At 42.8% G+C, this 22,831-nt stretch overlaps 1 long non-coding RNA gene and 1 other non-coding gene across 2 annotated transcripts in view; both read right to left on the reverse strand.

Annotated features, from left to right (window-relative positions):
• Positions 1-22,831, reverse strand: part of LOC122208900 — a 286,790-nt gene that overhangs the window by 183,655 nt on the left and 80,304 nt on the right. The gene's annotated exons all lie outside the window — the stretch shown is intronic.
• Positions 5,884-5,989, reverse strand: LOC122209267. The gene has a single exon (XR_006197539.1). It is a non-coding gene; the product is annotated as a U6 spliceosomal RNA (small nuclear RNA).

The raw sequence follows: 22,831 nt of genomic DNA on the forward strand, positions 1-22,831 counted from the left end.
GGCCAATCCCAGGTGCGAATGTAAACAAGGGACATGCAGAGTCAAGATATCGAAGCTGAAAAGATCATTGCAATTCACTCAAACCCATTTACTACAAGTGTGAAAATAGGCCCAGAGAGGTTAATGTCCAGCTCAAAGTCACACAGCACTTTGTAGCTATGCACTGAAAAGGTGAACATTGTTAGATCATGCTACACCCCCTGCCCAAAACCCAGTGGCTTCTGCTTGCCAGGGAGATGAAATGAAATTTCTCTGGTCTATGAAGCTTTGGGTGGTCTGGCTCCTACCCACCGCTCTGTTTGCTGGGACCACACCCCACCTTTTCCACCATCCTTCTGGCATATTAGTTTCTTCTTGGTTCCATAGATTCACGAAGTCCTTTCCCACTTGAGAGTTTGGGGACTTGCTATTTCTTCTTTCTAGAGGATGAGCCCTCTGTTCCTCTGTTAACTGGTAGGTGAAACCCCACCTGTCAGCAAGGCCTCCCTGAAGAAGCTGTCCAGAGTCACCCCCCTAGAAGTCCTCAGCTGGCTCATGTCCATCCTGGCACCTGATGCCCCACGATCTTCCCTGTTTGTGACTCAGTGACGATTAGCCACTTTGTTCGAGTCTAAGTGCCTGAAGGTGAACACCTTGTCTGTTGTGCTGTTATATCCTGGTGTCCAACACATGATAGTTGTCCAATGTGCATTTGATTAACAGATTAATCAATCAGCCAGCTAGACAATCCAGCAATTCAGACAGGCTCTCACTGTCTCCTCAGTGATTAAGTATTGAGATGTGTGGAGATTAAGGATGGCCACAGATGGTGTTGAAGAGCGATGATCTACGTCCATCCCCTTGATTCCAGGTGGATTGTGACTGTTTGGTCAATAGAAGAATGTCAGCAGTGGCCTGTGCCACTTTCCAAGCTTTAAGACACTGGAAGCTTTTTATTTTTTTTTTTAAGTTTATGTATGCATTTTGAGAGAGAGATTGAGAACACAAGTGGGGGGGGGTGCAGAAAGAGAGGGAGAAAGAGAGAATCCCAAGCAGGCTCTGCACTTTGAGTGCAGAGCCTGATGCAGGGCTGAAACCGACGAACTGCGAGATCATCACCTGAGCTGCAGTTGGAGGTTTAACCGACTGAGCCACCCAGGCACCCCGAAGGCAGCTTCTATTTGGGAGTGCCTTGGAGAGCCCTGAACTGCCATGTAAGTAGTCCAGATACCCTGAGATGACCACCATCCTGAAGAGGCCATTGCTTCAGTCAATAGTCTCAGCTACACCCGCCCTCCCAGCGATCCCGGACAAGGCACAAAGTGAGTGAAGTCATTTCGGACCTCCCTCCCCCCAAAAAGCCCAGCCACCAGGTGAATATCAGTAGGTGACCTTAGCCAGCACCATAAGGAGAAGAAACACCCAGCCAAGCTGAGCCCTGCCTGGATTTCCAACTGCGATGAAATGGGTGTGGCTTTGGGCTGCTAAATTTCAGCTTGGTTTGTTATACAACAATAGATAATTGCAGTGGGACTCTTGTAGCCAGATGGTTTGGGTTCAAATCCTAATCGCATCAATTGTGAGCTAGCTGGCTGACCTCCTGCATATGGATTTTCCTGAAGCATCAGTAGCTGAATCCTCTGCCAAAGGGGCACGGTGGGATCTCCCACCCAAAGCGTCGTTAGGGGAGGAAGTGAAATCCATGTCAAGCACTTAGCACAGAGCCTGGCTAGGGACACCAAATATTGTTTGTATCTTCTTTGACACACCCTTCCAGCCAGGTAGAGCTCCTCTTTCCTATAGGAGGCAGGAGAAAAGAGATTCCAGGCATTTAAAGTGCACCACTCCCTTGCCATTAATTCATCCATCTGTCCCATCACCAAAGGGAAAAGTCCAAACTCATTAGGAGTTGCAAAGCTCTCGCCCTGCTTTCATTTGGTTCAGTGTCTCCACCCCCCGCCCCACCTCAAACCCTGTTTTCAGCCAGCCCTGTACACGTGCCTGCACCACTCCCAGAAGTAACAGGAAGGAAATGGATAAACATTCCCACAGTGAATTCTTCTGAGTATGGAGATTTCAGGCCTATTTCTTCCTTCCTTGTGATTCCTTTTGTATTTACTAAATCTTTTACAGCAAACACTTTATTTTCATAAAACGTAGTCAATATCACCAAAAACAGGAAGTGACAATTCCTTCCACTTGAAGATTAAGACACTATTTTATTTCTGTCTTCCTCATACGATCTGCCTGAATATCTCTTATGTGATTGAATGAACGAATGCATGAATGAGCTCAAAGTAGTGCAAAGTTCATTGTGTATATATTTAGGTGGAGTAACCTACATTTATATACTAAATATATTTGTAAGAATATAAAGTTGGAAAGTTCTCTCTTTTTTTTTTTTTTTTTTGATTTGGGTTTTTTTTTTTCAAAGATACTCATTGGTGAAGCTTTTTTTTTTTTTAAATGAAGAAACCCTTTTTGAAGTGACTAATCATACTGTAATTTATTCTTTTTAAGGCCAGAATGCCAGAGTTTCTTAAAATGAGTTTCTTCTTCTGTATCTATGTTTATCAACTAATGACAGGCTCTTAAACATTCATTTAGCAGTGAGAAATTTCCAAGACAGCGTGCTATATTCTAGTTAGAAGAATTCAGCTTAGCCAAATATATATAAACTGCTCGCAAGCCAAAGGGAGAGGACATCTCCGGGAACACTAAACTACAGAGTGCAGATTTGTAGCCACAAACATTTCTTCTCTTGGGACAGCCAGTGAGCTGACTCCCCGTGGCAACAGCCACAGGCAGGCAGGGCAGATAAGCACCCATTTTTCCAGAAGTCCTCCTCTCCCTCAGTGTTTCTTTCCGGTGGCTAACTGGATGGATTCAAAGTGTTCCGTTTCCAATTCTTTCACGAATTTTCTAAATAGGTTACTAGTTCATGCGCTGGTTTTTTGTACAGTCTTCGATTTACAAGCTCAGTATAAACCAAATCAGGCCAGTCTGTGTGAGATGAATTCAATGAAGGTGGAAATTGCCTCCAAGTCCCTCCTGCCTCCAGTGCATACACAGCCTCTCCCAGAGCTCCTGTTTTGGATTCCTCATGCATTAGCCAGCTTCTTCCAACACGATAGCACAGCCGCCTTCCCCCTTCCTGAGCCTGTATGATCTCAGGAGATTTTTCGAATCTTTAAGTCAACCCAACAGGCTTCTTTTCTGGTCATTTCTCATCACTTAGAGCTATAAATATTAATCACAAGCCTCATATTTTAAAACCTCTTTGAGCATATTAACTATTTAGCCACATAAATCAATCCTCAACTAATCTTAGTGGTCCTTCATACTTTTTCAAGTTCCAGAACTTTCTATTTTAGCTGTCACTCTTCACTGCTTTGGCCACCACAGTTATTTCATACCTTTTCAATCTAGCATGCCCTTCTTTAAATAAAAAGGAAGTGAAAGGCAAGGAGGGAGAGAGAGAGAAGGAAATGGGGGAAGAAGCAGAAAGGACAGAGGACAAAGAGGTGAACCAGTGAGCAACATAAACCCCTCGTGGGTCTGAAAGGTCAGGGCCTTGCTTCTGATTCTCCAAGCAGCCTCAGGCATGCCAAGCAAGCCGCTTAACCTCTCCGGGGTTGGCTTGGTGTAGAAAGTATCTCTAGCATCCTCCCACTGCAGACCCTATCCTCCCCACAGTAAAATCGAGAGTTTTCTCTCTTCATAGCAGAACATCTTTCTAAAGGGACTCCCAGGTAATACAAAGGTTGCTTTGTACCTTTTTCTAAGTGCTCACCAGAGCAGGTCAAGGACTGCAAGAATACTGATCAAGATGGGCCCCAGTCCTTGTCCCAAGATTCACTAGTGGATACGAGCTCTGCGGGTGTAGTCTCTGCAGTGCGTTTCTGGGGAGCCCATTTACACATAAATTACCTTTCAGGGGTACCTCCTCGTTATACAGAAACCACGTAGCCAACCTAGGAGTACTTGGGGAAATCCTAATAGCAATGATCGCTTTGCACCAAGTATTTCCAAAAGGGATCGGCGGCAGGGGGAGGGAATAACACTGGCAACTAAGACAGCAGAGTCAGGCATGCCGGGGTTCAAATACTGGCCCCTGCAGGCGTTCGCCATTAAGCCAGGTGCCTCACGGCCCTGAGAGGCATTTCTCTCACCTGTAAAGCACAGGGGCTTCTACATGACTCATCTGGTTGTTATCCAGAATAAAAGAGACAATGCTGCAGCATGTCCCGCTCTGCACCTGACTCATAGTTAGTGTTCAATAAATGTGAGCTTTTATCATTACCATATTTCCTCCATTCTGAGACACCATCGATCGGAAGTCAAAGCATCAATTTAATAACTTCTCAGGGGGGAAAACAATATATTAAACACACATTCCCATTTTAAGACATCACAATTTCAACAATATTAAAAGGTGAAAAGAAATGCGTCTTAAAAATCAATGAAATGTGGCCTTATTATTGTCACATTTTGGAACCATTTTAAGTCATTTGCTTGTTTACTTGCCTTTTTCCTGTTTGGTCTGGCTTCCCCTCAGGAGACACAGAAGTTTCAGGAGAAAGAAGAAATAAATCCATGTTCGACACTGTGCTCCCAGTGTCCAGCACAGGTGTCGAAAAAATATTTGTTTGACGAGATGATTTAATGTTACCTTAATATGAGGGGCTATGGATTAAGGCCCCACTAAATGTCATTGCTTCATATAATGAAACTTTTCCTCATATCTTTGAAATCCATTCAACTTAGTTCCTTGGGAGAAAGGTTTGTTTGTCTGAACGTATATTTGTTAAAAACTGGCATTTTCCTTGAACTATACATGCAAGGAATGAGGATGAAAACAGACAAGTGCACAGTGTCCACCATCACCCTGACACAGAGGTGGGAGTCATAACTCGCACTTGAAATTGAACACAAAGTTGGGGCACCTGGGTGGCTCAGTCCGGTTAAGTGACCAACACTTGATTTCAACTCAGGTCATGATCTAATGGTCTTGAGATCGGGCTCAGTGCCAGGCACAGCGTCTGCTTAAGATTCATTCTCTCTCTCCCTCTCCCTCTCTCTCCCTCTCTCTCTCTGCTCCTGGGTGTCTCAGTCGGTTAAGCGACAGACTCTTGATTTCGCCTCAGGTTATGATCTCAAGGTTCGTGAGATCATGGGCTCTGAGCTGGCGCCACAGAGCTTGCTTGGGATTCTCTCTCTCCCTCTCTCTCTGTGCTCCTCCCCAACTGGCTCACTCACTCTCTCTCTCTCTCTCTCTCTCTCAAAAAATAAATTAAAAAAAAGGATCCTCCTCCTGCCCCTTCCCCGCTTTCATGTGTGCATGCTTGCTCTGTCTCTCTCAAAAGAAAAAAAATTAAATTAAAATAAATTAATTAATTGAAGAAATTCAACACAAAGCAATGGTAGGGTATAGGTTCCAGTCAGCCTAAAATACGCTGCCAGTTTGAATGTCTTTAGCTTCTGCAGATATGCATTAGACATTGATAAATATCAATTTATGGAATCAACTAAAATTTCCCCTTTCAATTTCCAAAAAAGAATAATAAACATTGAAGTAATCTGCCCAGGGCAAGTGACTTTTAATTGCACATTCAGAAATACAAACATTCATTCAGTCAATCAGCAAGTGTTTATTGAGGCCCTTCTATGTGCTGGGTGTGCCATGTGCTGGGGGTGAGAAGCCTTCTGGGATAGTATGGACAGAGAAGACAAATGAAGGCGACACCCGCATATACAGGCCATTGTTCCATGTCAGGGAGAAAGCAGCACTGTCTCAGGGCTGTAGGGCCCAGGGTAAGGGGCAGGAGTGATTCTTTTTTTTTTTTTTTTTTTAATTCTCAAATTAGCTACCATACAGAGTAGTCTTGACTTCAGGAGTAGATTAAAAATATGGAATGCTCACGAATTTGCGTGTTATCCTCGCACAGGGGCCGTGCTAATCTTCTCTGTGTCATTCCTATTTTAGTGTATGTGCTGCCAAAGTGAGAACAGGAATGATTTTGAAGAGGAGAGAATGTCAGTCCCATCAGATGGCCTGGAAGTAGAAGGAACTTCCATCACCAATTCTGCATCCCTCCATCCCTTTCAGATTCCCTGCTGCAGAAACCAAATCCCAGGTCCCGGGACCTGCCAGACTCCAAGGGATATTCTAGGGTCTTATTGAAAATGAAATGGTTTCTTACTGAGAGGAAGTAAAGTTTACTCACTTGCCTTGCAAATGAGGTAATTACACAAAGAAAAGGTACTTTTAACTTACCCTGAAACCGTAATTCTCTAATAATTAATATAAACAGGAAATTGGGTCCTCTTACCCAATCATGAGGAACTTGTTTGACAAGAGCCTGTTCCAGGGTGGTTCTCTTCTTTAATGAGGATGAGGACAATTCCTTAGAGAGCCCAGGGAATAGCCACACTATCTGAACAAGGAAACAAAAGGAACTGACTGATGGAAAAAGCTGTAAGCCCAGCCCTCAATAGATCAGGGCTGGATTGATCAGATGGACACGATGAGTTCTAGGATGTCAGACTAGAACATGTCTCTTCGTGGAGACTGGGGCAGGAAGAGTCGTTGGAACACGATGGCACTGCATTAGTCTTTGACCATGAGAAGAAATTCAACATTGGCAGAAAGGAAGAAAGGCCTTGCCAGCCTGAGATAGCACTGGAGCAGCAAAGGAGCTAATCCAATATGGCACCAGTACACAGAGATGAAGGTGATGAAGAGGGAGAAGCAGGCAGGAGCTCATTCAAAGTGGATCCTGATTCTACAAGGAGCTCAGAGTTGTGTTGTTTTGCTTTGCTTTGTTTCAATTGTATTGAGGATGAAAATTTTGAGGACAGTGACACAATCGGTTGTGCATTTCAGGAAGACTATTCTGGCAGTGCTGAAGTTTAGCTGGGAGAGATGGGAAAACATTGGAAGGAAACACAGTTATTGCAGTAATTCAGGCAATGGGTGGCAGGGTCAGACCTCAGAGACTGGGGAGATGGATGCCTGGGCCTCGGAGATCAACTGGATAAAGAGGAAGAGGTTGAGGAAAACCACCCTGGCCTGCTAGATTATTAGCATGAAGACCGTTACCCTCTTATGTTCACCAAAAGGAATGTCCTAGAACACTCACAGCAGCACTCTCCACGGTGGCCACTTGGAAGTTACCCAACACCCATGAAACACCATACCATGTGGCTGTGAGACAGAAAGATCTCCAACAGAATGATCAACATGGGTGAATGCACAAACCAGACTGCGCATACACTCACCAAACAGACGAACCAGAGTATATACTGTATAATTCCATTGGTGATAAGTTCAAAACCAGGCAAAATGACTGTATGGTGTCCAAAGTTATGATATGGCTTATACTTTGGTAGGAGTTCATGGCAGGTACTAATCGAGGGAACATGGGTATCCATTGGGTGAGTTCTGGTGTTCCAGTTCCAAGTTCTGGTTATATAGGTGTGTTTGCCATGTGAATATCCACCCAACTGTATACATATTATCTGTGTGTACTTTTATGCAAATATATTATACTCAAATTAAAAATGTACAAAAAAATGAAATGATTTTTATTTGCAGTGCCTCCCGGACAAGATTAAATTTCAGTACAACATTACAGCAATTTCACTTACAACAACAGCACCTTCGATTTGGGATTGTTAATCCTATGTGCTAGAGACTGGTAGGTGCTGACAGCAACCTGGGGAGATCAGATTTAAACTCCTATTTAAAGATAAGAAAATGGAGGCACTGAGATGCTAAATAATGCCTAAATCCACCATTTTTCTCTAGAGATAGCCCCTTACCTTGTGCTGTAATGATTCCACAAGTGTTTCTAGAAATGTGGCTGTGATTATTCTATTTTAGGCATTGAATCTGCTATGTCTACATGACTTTACTTTTCCAGCATAAGCTAGACCTGTCACCCACGTACTTCCAAATATTTGGGTTAGCAATGAACTATTTCAGTGCTCTGCATTGTGCTTACTTCCACGACCTCAGCTCTCTCCAGCATACACCTTCTTTTTGAAATTTTCAATCAAACAAACGAATTCAACCCAGAAAAGCAAACACATTTTGGATAGAACAGTCATCATTTTTAATCAGTTTTTGTGTTTCCCATATAAACCAGCAGCCCAGAGGTACTATTTCTGAAAGCATTTTGTAACAGAAGATTGTACCTGGGTGCTATTTAGTATTATCATTATTATCCCTGTTATTAATAATAATGATTTATAGAGCAGTTTGAGGAGGCATTGCTATTTATAAACCAGGAACACCAAGCCTGATTTGATACTTAAGTCAGCAAATAGGAAGAAAAGAGGCAAGAGGCGAAATTAAAACAGACGCCTCTTTCTTGAGACATCTACCTTCCTTCAGGAACCAAGAAGCAGGTAATATGAAAGAAAAATTCAGCAGAAATGGAACCCAAGGACAAATATTTTCTCCACTAGGTCACCACCACAAGAGATGCTTTCTGTTGAAATTCACAGAGCCTAGCCAAAAGCCATAGTACCTTGAATGAATTAGCTTCAGACATGTCAATGACCCTGGAGAGTTTTCAAAGCAGTTCTACAAACAAGATTGCATGTAACCTTTGCAAGAATGCTGTGAAGTAGACAGGGGTGGCCTAACTTCACATCTCCACCCTGACCACACTAGTAAAAGCACTGAAATACAGGAGCACAACACCATGTGGCAACGTCACAAAAAAACACACTGGCCACGCTATCAGGTAAAAGCACCAGGGCAGGAAAGTGATCCCAAGCGCCATCTTATTGGGTGGTTCACAGACATTACTGACTAATAAAGCTTCGGGGGAATTTTGTGAAGGATCACAAAACTCCTGAGCCCTGTTCCAGAACTGAGGGGAACCCAAGAACTTATAATTCAAAGAATAAACTGTCCCAAAGAAATCATCATAGGAACAAAAGAACTTGGGTCTTCCGAATGATAGATTCCTTTGGACTATTGCCAAGAAGACGAATAAACTGTAAACTCTCACATCGCATCCCTGTGAGTATCCAAACTATCAAAGATAAAGAGAAAATCCTGAAAGCTCAAAGAGAAGAAAAGCATTATCTTCAATGGGACAGTAATCAGATTCACATCAGTTCTCACCCTTCGAGGGAAAATGGATTTCAATTATACACCCAGACAACATACATACAAAGATACTAACATTTCTGCAAAGAATATTTTCTACAAAACAAGAATGAAATTGAGAATATACTTCAGCCAAATGAAAAAGAAATCCAAGAAAAATAGAAAGAGTCCAGGAAATCCAAGAAAAAATAGAAACTAATCCCAGAGGGGAATAAAATGAAATCTCAGAATGACAAGTGCACAGCAAAAAGCAATCAGTGCAAATGGAAACAGGAAGTTGGCAGGTGCCGGAAGCAACATCTGCAAGAGGGAAGTAGATTCTGTCCTTTCATTGGTATAACAAAGAAGCTGCAAGTCCTTAATGGGAACACGAAGGCAGAGTTTTCTCTGTCAATAAGAAAAACTAAAGGAACCCCCGGAAAAACAAGACATACAGTTGGCCCTTGAACAACATGGGGATTAGGAGTGCCAACAACGCACCATGCAGATGAAAGTCCCCATATAACTTTTGACTCCCCCAAAGCATAACCTCTAATAGCTTACTGTTGACCGGAAGCCCTACCAATAATATAAACAGTCCATTAACACATACTCTATATGTTATATGTATTATATACTGTATTCTTAATCAAGTAAGTTAGAGGAAAGGAAAGGTTATTAAGAAAACCTTAAGGAAGAGAGAATATATATCTAGTACTGTTCGGTACTTAATAAAAAAATGTCTGCATAGAAGTGGACCCAACCCGCACAGTTCAAACCCATGTTGTTCAAGGTCCAATTGTACATGAAAAGCCTGGGATGACTGTGAAAAACTAAAATGCAGGATGTCATTTTGAGGAATTCACTTGGTATAAGCAAAGAAAGAAAGTTACATTTTCCCACATCCCTTCAAGTGGTGTGAGTTTACGGGCACAGTCTTGCGCTCCCTTCCTGAGCCCAGCTGGCCCACAGGATCATGGTGAGTGCCACGAGGGGTACTGAGAGGCCACAGAACATACTGGCCCTGAGCAAGAGGTCTGAGGTGACAGCCTGGGCTCAAACTCTTGCCTCTGCCACTTACTAGTTCTGTGACCTTAGAAAAGTTACTTAACCTCTCTGTGTCTTAGTTCTCTCATCTATCAATGACACCTACCTCATAGGGCTGATAAAGAGGCAAAATAAGCTAATATATGTAATATATTTGGCATGGTAACTCCCTTCTAATCAGCATGCAAATAGTAGCTGCATTATTATTCTCACAGTATTAAAATATAGAGGGGTGCCTGGTGGCTCAGTCATTTAAACGTCCGACTCTTGGTTTTGGCTCAGGTCGCGATCTCACAGTTTGTGGGTTCGAGCCCCATGTCAGGCTCTGCGCTGGCAGTGTAGAGCCTGCTTGGGATTCTCTCACTCTACTTCTCTCTCCACCCCTTCCCCACTCTCTCTCTCAAAATAAACAAATAAACTTAAAAACATTTATAAAGAATGTTGAGTTTTGATGTAAAAGCTATTATTAAAAGTAGCCTCAACAAAACACAGAAAACAAAAACAGAATTAAATATCATAAAATAAATATAAAAATTGAGAAGGGAGAATAAAGATTAAATATAAAAATTGAGAAGGGAGAATAAAGATACAGTTGACACAGCAGGAGGCAAGAGACAGAAGTTGCAGGAGGAGGAAGGGTGTTGTTAATTCCTTTACTTAAGATGGAAGGATCTAGACTGTACAAACTGAGCGGATGAATCCATAGGAGTTTTAAGCATAAATATATAATTTAAAATCATTTAATTAATAAGTTCATTTTAATTCTCATAAATTTATTAATTCCTCATTGCTTATAATTATACATTTTATCTACATGTTATATATTTTATATAATTTATATCATACTTATGGTTAATTATAATACATAATTAATCCATTAATTTAAATGAAATTTAAAGTAACAAAGCAAACACTAAACGTGATGTTTAGAAATTCAGAAAAGCAGGTGGTAGAGAAGGAAGGTGAAGTGAGAGGTAAGTAATGACCGTTGACCTTTGCAGAGTCACTGTGCTAATTGCTCTACATATATTATTTCAATTAATCCTCTAACAACCCTACCAGTTAAACACCATTCTTATGATGATGACCGTTTCACAGGAATTTGAGGCGGAGAGAGACTAGGTACCTTGCCGGGATCTCAGGACTAGTAAGAGAAGAGCAGTCCTTAGCCTCTGCCTTTTACCACTTCTAAGAGAGCAAATCCTCCTCCACAGTGGGGAGGGAGTAAGAGTGGTTTACAGATAGGATTGAGTGTTAGGGTGGCAAAGAAAAAATGAACCTCTGCAGCGGCATGAATGGTGTACCAGGAAAATGTCAGGTCTACCCAAGACCTCCCAGAGTGGCCTTATTTGGAAGTAGGGTCTCTGCAGAGGTAATTAAGATGAGGTGATACTGGAGATGGATAGGTCCTAAGTCCAAGGACTGGTTTGCTTGTAAGAAGGGGACACGAAAACACAGGGAAGAAGTTCATGTGACAACACAGGCAGAGACTGGAGTGGAACAGCCAAAGACCGAGGAGCAGCGGTGGTCAAGAGCCGCCAGAAGCTAGGAAGAGGCAAGGAAGTATTCTTCCCTAGAGCCTCAGAGGGAGTGTGGCCCTGCTGACACCTTGGTTTCATACTCACAGCCCCCAGAACTGTGAAAGAGTAAATTGCCGTTGTTTCATGGCCACCTGGTTTATGATAATTTGTTATGGCAGCCTTGGGAGACTGAGACAACCAACCAGAACCTTAAAGTACAAACGGTCAAAATCGATGGAAAAAAGGAGAATTGGACCCTACAGCTTTCTTTACTTTTTGCTTTTTAAAGAACTCTCATGTGCTACTCTTTGTGGTAGGCAGACTCGAAGGGACTCCACGACCCAGGTTCCTGGTAGTCACATGACTGTGTAACCCCCTCCTCCTGAGTGTAAGTGGAACCTGTGACTTGCTTCTAACCACTAGAATACAGCAAATACAGGATGCCACCTCCATGATAGTACTATTTAAGACTGTCATGTCAGTCTGGTAGATTCTCTCCCTTGCTGGCTTTGATGGAGCAGATGGTTGTGTTGAGGAGACCCACGTAAAAAGGAACAGGGGCAAATCTCCAGCCAACAACTATCTAGGAACTGAGAGTGCTGGCCTCTCACCCACAGCCAACAAGAAACTGAGGTCTCCAGTCCAATGGGCTGAAAGAAACTGAATTCTGCCAACAATCACATGAGTTTGGAACCGTAGCCTTCCCCAGTCCAGCCTCAGCAGAGACAACTGCCCTGTCGAACCCCTCCATTGTTGCCTTGTGAGGCTGGGGACTCAACCAAGCTGTGTGTAAACTCCTTACCCACAGAAACTGATATCATAAAGGTAATAAAGGCATGTTTTTTTAAGCCATTAGATTTGTGGTGATATTGTTATGCATCAATAGATAACTAATATTCTCCTATAAATAAAAATAGTAATACTAATACGTTAAGGTTTTTTAAACTAGCAATGGTTTGCTACAATTAAAAATAAATTTAAGACAAATTATTTGGATGATCAGTCAGGTTTGGGAACAATGTCCTCATGAAACAAAAAAGGAAACCAAAGCACAGAAAGATGGAGTGGCATGGACAGATTCACCCAGGCCATTAATAAACTGAGATGTCACTGAAGCACATGTGTCCCCTCCGATTCTGCACGTTCCATCTTGCTTCTGCCTGCAGAACGACAGCTAGAATACAGTCGGAGGATGGCGAAGGAGCAAAGAGTAAGATAATGGCTCAAATCAAGGGCAAAGCTTCAGTTTTGCCTTCGATTATATTCATGGTGAGCTCTGTTCCCAACATTACCCTCAGTTCCTGGAAGGGTAAATGTGTGAAACAGGTCCTTATTAGACAATTTTTTGACAGTTGCTGCCTTTGCAATTGCTGTGGTATAATTTTTTTTCTTCTGAATGGCTCCAGATTTGTTTTTGTCTGAGCCGAGGTGGAAAATTGAGAAATAACAGATTCAACAATAATTGACTTTATTAGGAATATGAACGTATTACACATGCTGTATATTAAAAACTCATTGTTTTTATATTGGCCTCGCACACTGTATGCTACTTTTATGGTTCCCTAGTCTCCGGTGTTCCCCCTTCTTTACTGTTCCCATCAGCTTTATGTTCCTCATTCCCTGTCATGCAGAGGAAATAAATGGTTAAAAATCTAAGTGCTCATCAGACACAAGCCAGAGTTCATAAATGAAAGCGGGCAGGCTTGGGTAATTTAAGATATTGCTGTGAGCTGGTGTTGCCAAAAAAGAGATGCACTTATTGAACCATAAACAAAAGCAATTAAGATGAGATGTTGATTAGTGTGGAGAAAAGCTCCCCAATAGCACAGAGAAGTGGACCACAGAGGGAACCTCATTTGCATAAGCATCTCTGGACTCCTGGGATGTCTAAGGAGGGGCTGCAGAGGTCCCTTTTGCAAAAGGATTCTGATGTCTCATGGGAAGAATCCTGAAAAAGCCCCTGGAACATTCAGCATAAGGAATCACAATTCCTAGGCAAAGAAGGGAGAGGAAGGTTGACTACTTCCTTACAGCAGCGACAGGGAGGAAGGAAGTCCCTTGGAGGCAGTTTGAAGGCATAAGACACTGGGCAAAACACAGCTGGAATGTAATACTGTGAATTCTACCTGGCAAAGCATTGCCTCCGTCCAACATTCCACATCTCCTTGGAGAAGGCTACGAGCTCAGGGAGAGGAAGAAGGCCTCCTGGTGCTACCTCTAATGGCTGGACACTCCTGGGTTGAATGAAATGCAGTTCTGGTGTGAAAGGCTGAGCAACGAGAGCCTGGATCAGTATCTGGCAGAGCACCTGCCGATGCCTGGCTGCAGAAGCAGCAAGAACCACAGAAGCAAGAATATATATGAGCTGTCACAGAGGAGGGAAAGATGCAGGAGTGGTTAGAAACCTGGAGACAAAACTAGGTAACTGGTCTGGACAAACCCATAGCCATGGACAGCCCGTGATCCACCCGGCTCCAAGCCCTCAGCCATCCCCCACCACTGGGGCAGACTGCAAAAGATCGCATTAGACATCCGTGGACACTCTGGTCGTGCTATCCTCTCTCTGAAGTAGAAAGACACTGATTGTGGGGAATTGTGCCTAAAAATCCCCGAGAACAAGGCACATGGTAGGTACTTGACAATTGTTGAAAGGGGAAAAAAGAGAAAAGGAAGAACGAATGGATGAATGGATGGCATGCACGCATCCCTGGGATGGAAGTTAAGGCCAGGACTGACATTTAGAGTCGCCTTGAGGAGGCAGGGTGGGTGAAAGGAGCACACCAGGGCAAAGCGCCCCGAGACACATCTTAAGCAGTGAGCAGGAGCTAGACAGGCAGGAGAAGAAAAATGAGCATCCAGCCAGACAGATGATGTTGGGTCAACTCAACCCTTCCCCTGCTGTCTGGAGAAACTCCGCAGGCACACAGTACGGCATGCCAATCAGTCACAGCGAGCGGTGATTGGCATCTGTGGGCCCGGCACCTATGAGAAGATTGACATTCAGGCAGACAGGTCCAAATGTCACCAGCCAAAGGCCAGAGCACCTGGCAGGCTGGCTGGGGCCACTCAGACAGGGGAGGTGACAGTCAGACCAATGCAATCACCCTGAGGAGTGGTTTGAAATTCACCTCCAGTGGCCGGTTCATTCGACCAGGAGACATATGTGCATTGGTGTATATGAGGTTATAAAGGTGCGGGAACCCAGGGAAAGGCAACTAATATGTGGAGACCACTTACTTAGTGCCAGTCTTTCCACTAAGGGCTTAATACCAGCTTGCTGAATGGTGGTGGTTATTAGCTCTATTTTTCTGATAAAGAACCTCAGGCTCCAATAAAGGCAGTGGTCTTTACAAATTCCCACAGGTGATCAGAGACAGACCCAGGATCAAATCTCGGTTGTCTGAGCCATGGAAGTCTTGTTCTTTCTACTAACTCTACACTTTTGACATTGGCACCGAGAGGCACGGATATCTGCAAGGTGAAATGTTTTCCAAGGCAAAGAGGCAGAGGTAGAGGGATTTTAAAAATGTTTTTCTGCATATTGCTGTTGCCATTCTGCAACTGCAAGAGAAATAATTCATGAGGCAGATGGAGAATAAGATGGTATGCAAAAGTAGCAAGAAGAGAAAGAAGTATTATTTCTGCATCGGGCTTGTATTCCAGCTCCGAATGCCATGATAGGTAAGACGGAGGCTGAGAGGGAGGCATCATGTCTGGTAGAAACAGGATCCCAGAGCACACTCTACAGTGTCGCTGGGAAGGTAAAATAGGTTATGTACAGGAACATGGAAAACTGATACAATGTGCTGAGTGAGGAGAAAAATGGTAAATGACTCGGTTACCCAGGATTCATTCAACAAACATTGCTGAGTGTTGCATTAGCTGCCCTCATCCCAGGCTATAAAAGCCCATGGCGGGGCGGGGGGGGGGGGGGGGGGGGGGGGGTGGGGGGGGAAGTCCTGCCCATACAGCTGTCAGAATCCAGGAGGAGGGCAGACACAAGGGAAGACAAGGTCATACGGTGATGCTCTCTTTAGGGAAATGTACTTCCCAGACTAAGTTTGTACGATTTTGTGAATTAATTCATTCAGTCGATAAACATCTATTGAATGGCTCCCTTGGGACAGACCACTGTTGGTTCTAGGGGTGGATGAGTGAAAAAAACAGACGAGAAAGTCTCTGGTCTCCTTTGCCTGTATTCTAGGAAAGTGTATTCTGTCTATATCCAGTCTTACCACATTTCTTCTCCATGGGTCTATTAGAACAGTCCTTGTACTTCCCTCCTCAGAGAAGTGGGTGTTGGGGATTGAGAGTAGGGTTATTATACACAGGAAGCCTTCAATTTTAGTCCTGGATTGTCACATCCTAACTAAGAGATCCTCTAAAACAACATGTTGCAAAGGCTTTTTCTCCCTTGTAATACTGGTGACAATAATTTTTTCCTCGAAGGGATTTTAGGAGACTTGATTTGAGTATGCTCACATCATCTAGCCTGACGCATAGACACTGAAAACAGAAGTTTCTATTCCCAAGTCGAGACCTCTCTCTCCCCAGGGCTGAGTTGTTGTATCAAACTGTTAAGCACACATCCCTGCTTTTAGTTATAACTTTTAGTTATATACTTTTAGTTATAACTGTCCGCACAGCAGCTCCTGTGTACTGTGGACATCTGCATAAGTTGGAAGCGTTACTTATGTTATACTATCATAGCATATAGAAAACCCCAAATAGTTAGGTGTGGAAAACAGGGACAAAGGAAGAGGGGAGGCAGAGGCAAAGAGACCAAAATAAGGTATTTCTCCAGTCAGAGACAATGATGAGCATCGTTCCCTTCACTGGGTGTATGATCCAGTAGAGCAGGAGGAAATGCTTTGGGGAGAACTTTAGGAAGTTCTTACCTATAAGTCATGTCGAGACATTAGGGCTCAGAAACAGGGAAGCCCCAACATTGTCCAGTTGCTGATCTGGGCTACAGGGTAGAGAACAGTGCTACCTAGAAAGACCCAACAGAAGGGAGGCAGAGTTACGAGCTGCGGCTTTGTTCAATTTGACGTGTCTAACGGGCAGTTGGGTGATAGCAACTGGGAGCTACATAGAAGACTCTGCACTTTATGGACGCCTGGGCAGGAGACGCAGATGTGGGAGTCATCGGAATGTGGGCAGTATCTGTTGCCATGAGAGTAAATGAGATGATTTGAGGGGAGTTAGCAGAGTGAGAGGACGGCATTGAGGGAAGAAGCACAGGGAGGTTGCTGTATAAACTCGAACGTGGAAGTAAAGTCAAGGAAGTGAATACAGAGAGGGAAGCAGAGCTGGAGGCTGAGTAACTCTGGAACCGAACTGGTCCACCAAACGTGAATCATTGTCCGCATCAGGACCAAGGGCAGAGACCCATGACACATCCTCTGCCTTTCACCCACAATAGGCAGGGTGGGCACACCAGTAGCTCCCTGGAACACACCCTTCTCCAGGGCTGGAGAGAGAGGGCTCTGCGCAATTACAAAAGCAGCCACTGGCTTTGCCAGAAGAAATGTTCCATTGGGGGGAGTCCCAGCCCCAGAAAGGCAGGTGATTAGGGCAGCAGTGATCAAAAGTGTACCTGAGATGGATGGCCCTGGAGAGTGTTCACTGGGTTTCCTGGGACCTTCTGGAGAGTTTGTCCTTCCCCTCCTCTGTGAGGTGGAAATGCTTTAGAAAGAAATCTACAGTTATAAATTCTCCGGGTTCCTTCTTACCCAGTCAGGCAAGATTGATGGGCTGAGCTTGTTGACACCGAAGCAATTGGGAATATCATTATTCGCCTTGTATTTATCTGCATTTATGTTAATGGTTTTGTTCTTGATCAGAGCAGCTACTAAACTAGGGGAAATGTTTATTGCACTCAAAGTTTTGCTATGATAAATTATGTGGGAGTCACAGAATAGCCAATGCACATAATGTGTAGAAAAATTTTCCTTTCTTTTCTTTTCTTTTCTTTTTTTTTTTTCCTGCTTCTGATCCCAACAGCACAGGCCTCCTGCATACTTGGGACCAAACCAACTCAATTTTTCTTATTCTGCTTTGTCATCTGATTGATTTAATGCTTCTTGTGGTCAGACTTTGCAGAGAAAAAGAACACGCGTACAATTTCTCTCTCTGGCATGCGCTCTTTCTTGCTCTTTTTTTGACGGGCAATTTCATAAAATCACAGGGCCGGGAAGGACCTTTATGTGCATTTTTTCCTAACTCCTCACTGTACAGAAGCATTTGGGAGAAAATAAGAGACAGCAAGAAGTAACTTTTTTGAGATCTTTCACAGGTCGGGCTGTATGCACAGATGCTTCACTTATATTAGCCTATTTTATCTTCCTGAAACTTTTTTTTCCCTCATGCTGAAGATGAGTACATTGAGGCTTGGAGAATTAGACCACAGGTAGGCAAACTACTGCCTGTGGCCCGAATCAAGTCCACCTTCTGTTTTTGCAAATAAAGTTTTCTTGGAACACAACCATAATCGTTCATTGATTTATGTATTGTCTACAGCTGCTTTCGAGCCACAATGTCAGAGGGGAGTGGCTGTAACCAAGACCATTCAGCCCACAAAGCCTAAAATATTTACCGTCTGGCCATTTACAGGAAAAGTTTGCTAATACCTGGTGTAGATAATGGCTCTGGTCACAGATAAACCACCTGTTTCTGTCTGACTCCAAACACTCTTTCTTCCATGTCACTGCTTTCCTGTTCACAATGTCCACCACATGGAGGACAGACCAATTTAGGTGGCCTCATCCGAAACCACACCCACCCACCCACCCACTCACAAGCCAGTAAGGCTTCCTGCAGCAAATTCAGGCAGCAGTAAGGGTATACATGTTTGGAAGGCATTTGATAAATAGGGATTTAGTTCTTCCTTACCCTTCATCCCATAGTGGGTTTCCTTTCCTGTTTTGCAAAGGAAAGAAGAACAGATATTACTTTAATGTCACTTAATGAGAATATTGCTATCCTTCATAACTGTGTTTATTAGGGAAGGCTTCCTGGAAGAGGTAGAATTTGATACAAGTTTTTCATGTCACAGGTCTTGTAAGTTTCTCAAGCAGCTTCTTGTAAGTTTCTCAAGCAGCAGGAAGTGAGAAGAGGTAAAAAATAATTTTGAAGACTACCAGCCATTCAGAAAGGTGGTGCTGAGGCAGGCGGTCGAAGATGAAACTGTCAGGAGCAGCCATGTCCTGAACATGTATCACAGGGCATGACATTTATGTCAAGTTCTTCCAGTCTGCACCACCCTTGAAAAACAACATAAATTTTTTTGAGATGAGGAAAGGGGTAATCCTAAAATGTGAAGGGACTCACCTAGGATCACATGGTTAGCAAGACAGGATTTGAATTTGGGGTCTCGATGCAAAGCCCACTTGGGTTTCCCACATACCACTTCTTAAATGAAGCTAGCCAGTTAAAGAAGCAACTTCCAGAATTGATCCCAAAGGTAGTGTTCACATTTTCTCAGGGTTAACTTTTCTTAAAGATGAAGTGAACTTAAGTGAACAGAAACCAACCAAAGTAGATATTTCTGGTCCTGATGGCAACTAGAAATCTGGAGATGAGAGAAAAGAGGGGTGTAGCAGAGACAGGGTCTGGGGAGGGAAGTATGGAGGGGAAAGGAAATGGAAAAAGAAAACTTTTTTTTTTTTAATTTTTTTTTTTTAACGTTTTATTTATTTTTGAGACAGGGAGAGACAGAGCATGAACGGGGGAGGGTCAGAGAGAGGGAGACACAGAATCTGAAATAGGCTCCAGGCTCTGAGCTGTCAGCACAGAGCCCGACGCGGGGCTCGAACTCACTGACTGCGAGATCATGACCTGAGCTGAAGTGGGCCGCTTAACCGACTGAGCCACCCAGGCGCCCCGGAAAAAGAAAACTTTAAGTGGAGGCTCTCTGGACTGGGAGACCTGTAGGATCCAGTCAAATCTAGAAGGAGACTCAGGAGAGACCAAATGAGCTCTACCCATGGAGGCCAAGTCTACAAGGCTTTGAAAGAGCAACACATATGACCTTGGGGATCTCATGTGAGATGTGATCCCTCTAGATAAAGGGTCTGATTTATCAGGGAATTTTAAAACATCAGGCAAAGAAAGGAGTTATGGGTCATCCGGTTGGTTCTTCCACCCATCCTGACACCTCTCTGCAACACCCGCTAGTGTGGATGCCCAGACCTCACGTGATTATCCCTAGTGACAAGAAACCTAATACCCACAGCACCAGAGAAACCTAGTAAGACAGATGATTTCCCTGCCAATCAATTTATATATGCCAATCAATCCTAATTCTCCCCCCAGGAGATGATCAGGACACATGTAACATCTTTTTCATGTAAAATTACTTAAAAAAATTTTTTTTTAATAATTATTTTTAGAGATGGGGCACATAGGTGACTCATTCAGTTAAGCATCCGACTCTTGGTTTCGGCTCAGGTCATGATCTCATGGTTTGTGGGTTCGAGGAGCCCCACATCAGGCTCTGCACTGACGGTGAGCAGCCTGCTTGGGATTCTCTCTCTCTCTCTCTCTCTCTCTCTCTCTCTCCCTCTGCCCCTTTTCCTTTTCCTCTCTCTCTCTCTTTCAAAATAAAAAATAAACTTAAAAAATATCTTGAGAGAGAGAGAGAGAGAGAGAGAGAGAGAGAGAGAGAGAGAGAGAATATGCATGGGAAAGGGGCAAGGGGAGAGAGAATCTTAAGTAGGCTCCACACTCAGCATGGAGCCTGATGTGAGGCTCAGTCCCACGACCCTGGGATCATGACCTGAGCTGAAATCAAGAGTTGGAACCTCAACTGACTGATCCACCCAGGTATGCCTGTCATGTAAAACTTCTTAAAGTATACAAACATAGCAGGTACCCTTATGGTTGTCTTCCCAAGATAAACACAAAAATCATCATATATGGATGCCTTCTATGTAGATACACATGCCTTCTATGTAGAGGCCTTCTATGTATAGATCCCTCACCAGAAGCTTTATATGTTACATCCAACAGAAGTTTTTATGACTACTTTTATAGGAGAGAAAACAGAGGCTCAGACCACAGAAGTAAGTTCCCCATGATAACGTCACTAGGGGGTACGAGAGACAGATTTCCAACACAAGTCATTCTTTAAATCCCACGCACTTCCTAACATGATGATTTTGAGCTCTCTCAGCATTATGGTAACTTCACTCAGGACTTTAAAAAGTAGAATAGTATAGGTGGGTTTGTTTTTGTCTATTTTTTTTTTCTTCATTATATTGACATGGAGGAGAAAAAGTAGGTGATAAGTAGAATACAGTCAGAGCTCTATAAGAAAGACAATTGACCAGTTGAAGAATGTCTTCTTATAAAATACCGTTTTAGGTTGCTTCTGACTTTTAAAATAAAAACCAGTGGTACGTGTCTCTGTAAATTCAAGTCAGAAAATCACCAGTTTCCTAGGAAGAGTCAATAAAGTCGTATTTTCTTACATTTATCAAACAGTTGGGAATATATATTTCATAATTAGATAAACTTCTTCTCTTTGTCATTTGAAAATCAATAACATCTTTAAAATGTATTTTCATGATAATCTCCTTTAATAAAAAGTGTCAGAAGAGGCTGTTTCATGGACTATAACTTTACAGACAAGGAGATTAATCAAGGTGGATATGTTTGCACAAATGGCTAGGAGTTCTCAAGCCTCCAAGGTCGAAAGACAGACACCAACTATATACAGTTTTGGTTTTAAATGGTACCATAAATGCCATTGCCAGTTACAATTTCCAGGTTTTCTCTCTTCAATTATTTTGCCCCAACACCCTTCCAAATTAGGAACTAGCTTTCTGTGAGCACATTAATGAAGTTGTAGCTCCTGTGAATTCTGTGTCTGGAACAACTTCGTTATGTTGCACATGAAACCATCCACAGCCACAGGGGCTGAAGTTTGATTCCAAAGGCCCAGGGCACCCACTGTCTGACACACACTTACTTTTTGAATATTTTAAAGACAAAGGGATTAGGCACTTCAAAAATAACAGATTCTGCTTTGCATGAAAATATAATATGTTTCCATCTTAATGATGTAAAAGAATAGCTTGTTATCACCGAGCTTCTGAAGAAAAAACAAATTACACATGCAAATGTTTTTTGGCTAATTAATTCAATTCTGAAGATAAAATTGGGACAGTACAGAATTTCAAGCAGATTCCTAATAAGTTCTAGAATCGAGCAATTTTCAACTAAGATACCAGATCATCTATTTCCAGGAGATGAGGCTTCTTGCAAACCCTTGTATCGACATCGACTCACTCGAATTTTGCAAAAAAACTTTAATATATTGCTTGGTTATTGTCCCGTCACTCCTGCACTGTCAAAATTTCAGGGTCAAAATTTAGACTAAAGGGGTGGAAATTCTAGCTGTCTTGTACAAATTAAACTACCTCCCAGAAAAGGACTTCATGGATAGTAGTGATATAAAGATGACATTATAAAACCTATGTCAGTTATACAATTAAACTGGTCTTTCAATCTGAAAGCCCAATTCCACTTGAAATTAGTGGGAAGAACATGGTGTTGGAGGCATACAGACCTGGATTTGAATAATGAATCTGCCAGCTATTTGCTACTTGAGAGAAGAAAACATAGTTATAATCCCTAATGTTATTCAATTTTTTAATGTGTAATCTGGGATTAAAAATGTCCACCCTCAGGGGTTTTTTTTTTCTTTTAATGAGAATTAGAACCAAAAATGTATTTGCATTGGAGAAAAAACATCTTTATGATCCTTTATTTATTATTATTTTTAACTATTTTTTAATGTTGATTTATTTTTGAGAAAGAGACAGAGCACAAGCAGGGGAGGGGCAGAGAGAGAGAGGGAGACACAGAACCCGAAGCAGGCTCCAGGCTCAGAGTTGTGAGCACAGAGCTTGACGCGGGGCTCAAACCCACGAACCGTGAAATCATGACATGACCCAAAGTCAGACACTCAACTGACAGAGCCACCCAGGCGTCCCTACAACTTTTTTTTTCTTTTTTTAAATAAAAACTGCCTTTTGTATTTGTTTGCTCCTAATTTAAAAAAATATATATTTTTGCTCTTCCATGAGACCAAAATCTCTTGAAAACCACAGAAATCTTGCAGAACTCTGGACTTCCACAAGGCATAGATAAAGGAGGTGAGTAAGTTTGTCAAATC

The sequence above is a fragment of the Panthera leo genome, chromosome E2 (genome assembly GCF_018350215.1).
Source record: "Panthera leo isolate Ple1 chromosome E2, P.leo_Ple1_pat1.1, whole genome shotgun sequence".
NCBI lineage: Eukaryota > Metazoa > Chordata > Mammalia > Carnivora > Felidae > Panthera > Panthera leo.